The following is an 8,792-nucleotide window of genomic DNA, read 5'->3' as shown; positions in this document are numbered from 1 at the left end:
ACTAGTAGGCGTACTTTTAGAAGGATAACTATAACAAATTTTTTAGTAATAAAATAAAATTGAATTGAAACTCTCTCTGTTTTAAATTCAAAAGTTTCATTAACTTATGATATTTGGTCAGCATCGGTAGATAGCAATTATTTTATTTCTCTTACTGCTCATTATATTGATAATAACTGAAATTTAAATAAATATATTCTTACTTTTCATGCTTTTTGATTTTCCACATTCAGAACAACAAATTTTAAATATTATTTATGAAACTATATATTCATTTGGAATTAATGATATAATCATGTCTATTATTTTGACAATGCATCTAATAATAAATCTGCTATTACATTATTAAAGGACTCATTGCATCCCATTTTAAATGGCAATTATTGCATATTAAATATGCACGTCATATCTTAAATCTTTCTGTATAAACTGACATAGGCATGGTCTAAGATGTAATTTTAAAAATTAGAAATACAGTTTCTTTTATTCATACTTCAAAGCAAAATTTCAAGAATTTAAGCAACTATGTGTAGATCATGATAAATATTTTAAAAAATTTAAACTTGATGTAATAACTTGTTAGAATTCAATATATACCATAATACATTATGCATATCTATATAGACACTTATTAAGTACATATATTAATGATCGTGAATTAAATTTTGTATTGATCGAATTGACTAGACTAAAGATAAAATTTTGAAAGATTTTTTGGTTACTTTTTATAACGCTACTAATATTCTTTTTGGTATTTATTATCCAACTTTATGTTTGTTTTAACAATAAATATTTGATATTAGTAAGAAATTTATAGAATATAGATTTGATAATATTTTAATATCTATTATTGAACAAATGGAATCTAAATGGAATGAATATTAGAACAAAGTATGTCATATGCATAATTTAGCTGTTGTATTTGATTCATGAGTTAAATTGAGTGGTGTGCTAATTTTACTTGATGTATATTATGAAAATATGATACTGGATCCCAAACCCGCTAAAGCTGAGATAACAAAATTTTTGTAATATTTATGCGTTATATGATGAAAAAATTCATAGATCTAGATTACCAGCATAAAGCTCTATCGCTTCTTCTAGTAGTTCTCATTCATCATCTGTTTTTAGTTTTATTGCATATAGGAGACTGACACATGCTTCAAGTTTATCTGCATCTTCTTCATCTGTTTAAGTAGTGAACTGAAATAGTGTTAAAAATCAATATACTATTTTGTTTGCCATTGCATGCATTATTTTAGCTATGCTGATATCCACAGTAGCATCGAAATCCACTTTTAGTGCAGATCGGTATGTTCTTGATGAAAAGAGAAGTTGGATGACCAGCGAAACGATGGAGATATTGCTCTGCTTTAAAGATTGGTTGGATGCGGAGACGATGCTTCAAGATAAATAAAGACATTCTAACTGACCGATAATTAATAAAATTTTTATCAAGCTAGCACAGAAGAGCAAGGAAAAGAAGGGTCTTGAAGGAGTTCAGTGAGAGCAGAGACAAGCTGGTATAATTTTTTTTTATTAATTATATTAAATTTTTTAATTATTGAGATGAGTGACCTCTATAATTCTATTTTTTTTTCTCTTTCTCATTCTATTGTAGACATCAGATCTAACTTCCTTCTTTTTTGTACCATTTTGATATTTATTAATAAACTGATAGGGATCCACGCCAAACCCTCCACCTAACAAGATGGCTTTATATTTAAATCCCTAGTTCTCAATTTTTTTTAATTTATTCATATTTTTTTAAAAAAAATTAAAAAATCTAAATGTGCTGCCCAAATAGGCCGTGTCATGGCACGGCCTATTTCAAGGGGCCCGGGCCGGCACGTCGGTCGTGCCGTGCCTGGCCCATGAGTCGTGCTGGCTCAAGTCCTTATAGGTCGTGTTGGATTTGAGCCGCGGATCAGAAAACTCAAGCACTGTAGCCGATGGATCGTACTTTGCACGGACCGTCTCATTTAGATCGTGTCGGATCATGGATGATCTGATCCATTGTCCATTCTTATATTTTATGTAAAAAATTATAATTTTAATGTTGTCATAATATCAGTATATAATTACATAATGTTATAATTATTTTTTCATCATTCAAAATTTAAATAAAATAATAATATTACGGGCATTAAATGCGTAAAAGCGATGACTACGTGACTCGAATGAAGTAGTGTGCTCACGTCGGATTTTCTACGCCGCCGGCGGTGCACAAAGAATTTCTCGTCCTCTCTCCTCTTCTCCCTTTCTCCCAGCCTTTTTACTCCATTGCTCCATGCTGAACCAGGTTCTCGGAACCGTTACGAGAACCCTGTCAGTGATTTCGTATTCACCCTCCGAGGGCGCCACGGCTTCCATGAAATCCCTCTTCGACTCTCCTCTCCCCCAAGAAGCCCCCGCCCTCGGATCGCCTCGCCGGAGATGTGGACTCGAAAGGAGAGATTTCGCAAGTAAATCTGGAATTTCTGGTTGTGCTGCGCCGCCGTAGCCTGCGCCGACAGGGAGGATTCCCCCACCGTGTATTGGATCCCGAAAGACCTCAACCTTGCCGCGAAATCGGCGTCTCGTGAGCTGTCTAAAGCGGTTTCCTTTGAATCGGAGCATGAGTTGATTGTGGACTTAATGCCGGACGTGTTGCCGGGGGTGAAGATGTGCAGTGGGTCATCAGAGCCGCATTGACATGGAGGAGGAGGAGATCATTCCGGCCTCGGCTCATGTGCCGGTGGCCCATTCGTTGTTGCGGCTCGTCGGTTCTGGTGGCTTGTGCCGCAGGTATGCTGGGCTGATGGAGGTTTTTGTGCAGATTATTTGTCGATTCTACAGCATTAAGTTTTGCTTCTTGTGATGGAATTTTTATTTGCGAAAAGCTTTAGGTTAGCTACCCTAATCTGGGGAAAATATGCTTGTTGGTCATTTCGTGTGCTTTGACAGCTTTTGATCCTGGTCGCCCAAAGTGAAAGAACTTAATTTACAGGTAGTAACAGATCTTTTCAAGAATGCAAGTTTTCCTCTTGACACCCCTAATCTAAGCTAAGTTTTTTGAGATCTTGACCAAGAAAAACGGAAAAAACCTGCGACTGAATTGTTTATCAGTAACCCTTGCCTCTTTTGCCCTGCTGATCGGTACCTGTGATCCCTTATCAACCACTTGATGAAGATGACTAAGTTGCCAACAAGAATAATCTAGGCAACAAGTTTGTACAAAGTGTAGTCGGTTTAGTTGTGGTGCATTATAGTTTCGAGGATCATGATGCTTTCTGAAATCGAGGAAGACTTTCATTAGTTGCTTCTCGATGTGCTGGGCACAATATTTAGAAATGATATATTGGGGCATGTGGTAACCACAGCATGGAATGAATGTTTCGCCAATGGACAATTTTTTTGGAGGAGCCTTTTCTTAAACAGTATCTTGATATAATCATGAAATTCTTATGCCATACACTACGCTGCATTTTTGTTATATGGCATCTAATACTTTTTGACATAGGGGTGGCTTGCCTTCTTTTCTTTCCTTTCATTATTTGCTGCTGTTCACCCTCTTGCATGAGTACAGATGCAGTCATATGATCATATCTGATGTATAAATATTATTCTTACATGAGATTGGCTGCTGAGTATCTAGTGCACAAAACCTTTTGAACATCATCTTTTACTGAAAATTGTGGAACTTGTGAACGTATATTTGGTGCTAATAGCATATTCTCTTGACATCATATGGTCAATATGACAGGTTCTACAAAACAATACACTCGCGCGATATTTCTGCTATAAAAATACCATCTACTCCACATTTTAATCATTTAATGGAGCAACGCATTGCTTTGCTGAGACAATTGAATTTAGAAGTAAGGGAAATGACCGTGATTTTCTTTTTATTCAGGAGAAGGGAATGGCTCTATACATGTAGGAAACAATATGAATGCAGCTGAATTAAGTTGGTATGAAGAGAAAATTCTTGATGCTTGTTGCTGAAAAATTCCTGCAAGTGATGAGGTATGGCATTGTGTAGTTGAGGTGTCTGTGCTTTTGTGGATTTTCACCTAGTGGATGAATCCTTTTAGCTTTTGGTATGTCCTATCTGTGTTCCAGTGTTTCACACTTTTTTCTTCCTCTTAGTATCTTCTTTGTACATTGTCTTTTCTCGGAACAGTATTTGAAGGACAATTGCTTATGTCACAGGATATTAGGTGACATGTTTCAGCAATTTGATTATAAAGGGTTGTGGTTATAGTGATGCATGAATAATATGTTAAATATGTGGACGTGACCAAGATGCAAAGTTCAGCAAAATAGACTCATACTGCACCATTATATGTTCAGAGAAAATTACTAACCAGAGGTTGAATAGTCTCCCAGCTTCTTTCTGATGCTTTATGACATTCATGTGTGTTGTTTGTGCATTCCTCTGGTGCAAACGAGAATTTAATGATAAAAAAGCAAAGAGCCAAAATGTAGTTAGAATCAGTCATTTTTGGTTAGATGCCACATTATTTTCCTTTCATTTATGAGTTAATTTTACAACTATCAGGTTAATATTTGGTTCTTAATTATGTTACCAATTTAAACAGATATTTTGTATCCTTAAATTTTGCAATGGTTAATGTGCTTTTAAACCTGCCAGCGCTTGAATTTCTGTTTTTATTATTTGATCTTGAACCATATGAATATGCTGGACTAGAACCCTCTTACATGCTTAACTCACAAAAAACCTGTCCCATCGGGGGGCTGAATTCAAGTATGAACGAATCCATCACTTTTAATCTTTGACTTGATATCAAGTTCCTAACAATATTTTAAGACGGACAAGCTCCTGCTATTACAACTAGAAGGTAAGCCGATCAGCGGTGAGATCTACCTTCCTGGTTATTCTGTTTAGGTTAATGAAACATGGCAGCAGTCTTTGAAGATGTACATAAACCCGGACTGGGAAGTGCAGTATGTGTGCATGTGCGCACGCGTGTGTATATGCTTGCGTGCATGTATTGAATTATCTGATGATCCTTCATCTCCGAAGTCCATTCCTTATAAGAAGCAAAATTGTCGAGGGTTTTATATATTCCATTGATATGTCTATTATATTTTTGTTCTTTTCCTTTCTGAATTCATAAGTCATATCATACTGCTGGAAGTATTTACATATACTTTCACATGCCCTAGTTTGGTAGACAAACTTAATATAAAATTAACTGAACAAAAGTGGGCCATACCTCGATTCAGTGTTTCCCTTTGCATATACTACCAGCTTGCTTTATTTCCACATACTTATGATGCTTCGTATCAGATGAGCTAAATGTTGTATGTCTCCCCTTTTTTAGTGGAAAAGCATAATAAGGTATTCCATTCACTGTGCAAGAGGACTTACCATATATTTCACCCATGACAGACCTGTTTTCTTTATTAAAAACCAGCCAGACTTCAGCAAAGCAATCACCAGCCATGTTTTGAAACCTGTGCTTAAATTTTCAAGTAATGTTCCTTCAAAATTTTAATGCTCTGATTATTTTAAAATATGAACCATTTAATTGAAATGTGATCATGCTATAACTGACATGCCTTGTTCAATTGTCTGTTTACCATTTGTCTTCTATGATGTAATGTTTTTTTTTTCCTTTTTTCTTTACCAAGAAATGGTGCAGAATCGGTGGTGAATTTTGACAGGCATTTTTCTCCTTTATTTTCCAATTTATGCAGCACAGAAGGATATAAATTGATCAGAACTTGTTTGTATTTGTAAACAATATGGCGTGTGGTGGTGGATTTGGATGGTATCGTACTTTGAATTAATCCGATCATTTGCAGGTTGTCAAATGGCTGCATACAGTTATTAAATTAACATGGATCAGGAAATCACCATATATTGAAAGGTACATTTAACTGCTCATCTTGGCACTGTCTTGTCCTGTATGACCCTGTTGAGCTGCACATTGAAATTGCCTAGCAACTCGACAAGCATTCATCTAAATGTATATAATCACTCCCTTTCTCCTCCCAAAGTTTATTCTGCTTATATCTCGATTAATGATAGACTAATATATAACCTGCACTCTGAAATAAAAAAAAAAAATTAAAATATTTTATCAACGTATAGATTTTTTGTACCATATATCATATAGTATTTTTATTAACTCATGAATCTAAATCCATACTAATCTTCATCTTCAATAATCTCTTCATTCAAATTGAAAATATGAGCATCGAAAAATTTTATAAAGTATTATTGAATTGAAAAGGGTCCCTAACAAAAAATGATTTAAAAAATAAATGATAATATTTGAAATTAAATTATCTCTAATGTCATCTTTTTATTCTTATTCCATTATTTTGATTCCATATCACAAATAAAATCCAATAACATTCTTTTTGAATCGAAGCTAGAACAAAAATCTTTAGTATAAAATATATAAAAGTCTCTATTGTAAAATACAAACATAGGAGCAACATAAATACATCAATGCCATAAAAAAGTATTCAATAAGGATTTTGCAATAATCTTTTTTATATGTGTATGCTATCCATAATCATTTTACTTAAATTCTTCCAATGTCAGTCCAACCCTAAATTGACCCCAAGTTAAACCAACAATATATCCAAACTGAATTCGAAAAAAAATAAGTAAACTCAATATTTTAATCCAATCTTGATTATTAATTTTTCGAGTCCAATTTGTAGGATAATACTAAACTGATCCGACCTAATATGTCTTGAATAGATTCAAGCCTATAAATAGATTATTTTTTATTAAATATTAAAATCAATTAGCAAATATACTTCATAATTTTAAATTTATTTTTATAATTATCAATTTTAAACTAAATACATGTGTGTGTATTAATTTTATACAACCGAAATGGCCAATCTTATTTATGTTGATCTTTAGATATTTTTCATATCACATATAATAAATTTAAATATTTCTATATATTTAAATATAGAATCCTAAATTTAATCTTAAAAGAATTAGGATCATCTAATTAATACAATCCATTTATTTTTAATTTTTTTAATATTTTTTATTTGCATATAATAAATTAAGATATTATACATATTTGTACATAAAAATTTTTAAAATTTATCTAAAAAAATTATATTATAATACAACACATAAACCTAAAAGTATGATCAGTCAATCTTACATCTAATGCTACAATGGGCTTAGTGCTGGCAGCCAGATGGTTTTTTTCGATATTCTATCTAATTCAAGTCTATTAAGCAATATCTTATAAGGTTTGGAATTGATTGAAAATTTAAAATTAAAATTCATTTGGATTGAAATTTATCTTTCAAATTATTATTAAGAGAATGAGAGGATTTGATCTTTAAATCTTTGAATAATATTTGGCCGGTTCGACACTCCCACGTACACTTGAGAATGAAAAAAAAGAAAAAAAATACCCAACACAAAACCCCAACCATTGTCTAGGCTTCCCTATTCGGCTCTTCTAAGCTTCCATCTGGTTGGGACCCCAAAGAACAGAAAATATAGAGAAAAATGGAGAAAATATAAAAAAATCAATGAAAATAAAAAAAAAGATGGAAAAAATTTAAGGATAAGATTTTTTTTCACTTAAATAATTTTTTTTTGTATTTTATTATTTTTTTAGAATTTGTGGAAAAAGAGGACAATTGAGAGAGACTAGAGGGGTTTCTCATATTTCGATTGGATTTTTTTCTCAAATATATGGGATTTTGCGCAAGTTGTGATGGCGTGAATTGGTTCCTTGAGGTTTTAATCTTGGTAGAAGGATTATATTTGTAGGATTGGGGATTTTTGATCGGATGGATTCTTTTTGGCTGCAAAATTTTCAATTTAGGGGGCTCTGTTGTTAGGACTACTTGACGATCGTTCCATCTTCACCATGCTCAATGTGGTCAAGGCATTTGCGCCTCATTTGTCCATATGTTCATAATTTTCTCTATCCTCCACCCAACAGCTCGATGTGCTCTCTGTCGGGGAAGGGATGGGAAAGCTACGGGAAGAATGGGAGGCTCATCCTCTCACCGTACAATAGATGCAACCCAAAAAATGAAGAAAAGAAGAGGATTCTATCGAGTTTGGGAGGAACTACTGACACATGGCGCAACCAACATTTGACATTGGGCAGTCTAGGAGAGCCGTACATTCAATTTTAATGTATTGTATAGATTTAGAAGCAAATTCAAATGTATCTATTATTATTTATTACAGAATAAAGTGTATGGTAAATGTGAATGAATTTACCTAGTATTAATTGTCTTGATCTGTATTGGTTTCTTTTTGACCGGTTGTTTTTACCATTTGGATACAGGATGGAATTCTTGGACTCTCGATTGAATCTTGGACGAATATTTCATCTTTGAACATCCTTTACAACTTGGGTATTCTGCGAATTAATTATGCGGTCATGGGTCTGTCAAACAAAAGCGACTGCTGACTTGTTATTCTTCAGCTCAGATTGGTGGATGAGCTTATTCTTTTGTGCAGTGATTTGGCACTTCGTTATCCGTAGTCACATTTCACGGCTGTTGGTATTGTTTCGGAAGTTAACGGAAAAGATATGGTGCTCGTTAACCGAATTCCTGTGGCGTTTCGGGAATCTTGGTATGCCTGATTGCTGCCCACTTGTCAACGTGTTAAAAGCTCATGGCAGCCGCATGAGCCAACGGGAGAAATTCAACTTTTGTTTGCTTTCCTCCTTCCAGGCTAAGAGCCACCCACCCCAGAACTTTAGACAAAACGAGATAATACTTGATGCTACTCTAACGGCACCCGATCTCGTGTCCGAATTCTGACTTAGGGG

At 34.0% G+C, this 8,792-nt stretch overlaps 1 pseudogene; it reads left to right on the top strand.

Annotated features, from left to right (window-relative positions):
* The first annotated feature begins 2,290 nt into the window (after nt 1–2,290).
* On the top strand, nt 2,291–8,784 carry LOC105050943 (uncharacterized protein At2g39910-like; annotated as a pseudogene).
* Nucleotides 8,785–8,792: the final 8 nt, after the last annotated feature.

The sequence above is a fragment of the Elaeis guineensis genome, chromosome 8, assembly GCF_000442705.2.
Source record: "Elaeis guineensis isolate ETL-2024a chromosome 8, EG11, whole genome shotgun sequence".
In the NCBI taxonomy this organism is placed as follows: domain Eukaryota; kingdom Viridiplantae; phylum Streptophyta; class Magnoliopsida; order Arecales; family Arecaceae; genus Elaeis; species Elaeis guineensis.
The sequence above is the reverse complement of the archived record's forward strand: the minus strand, read 5'-3'. Positions and strand labels throughout refer to the sequence as shown.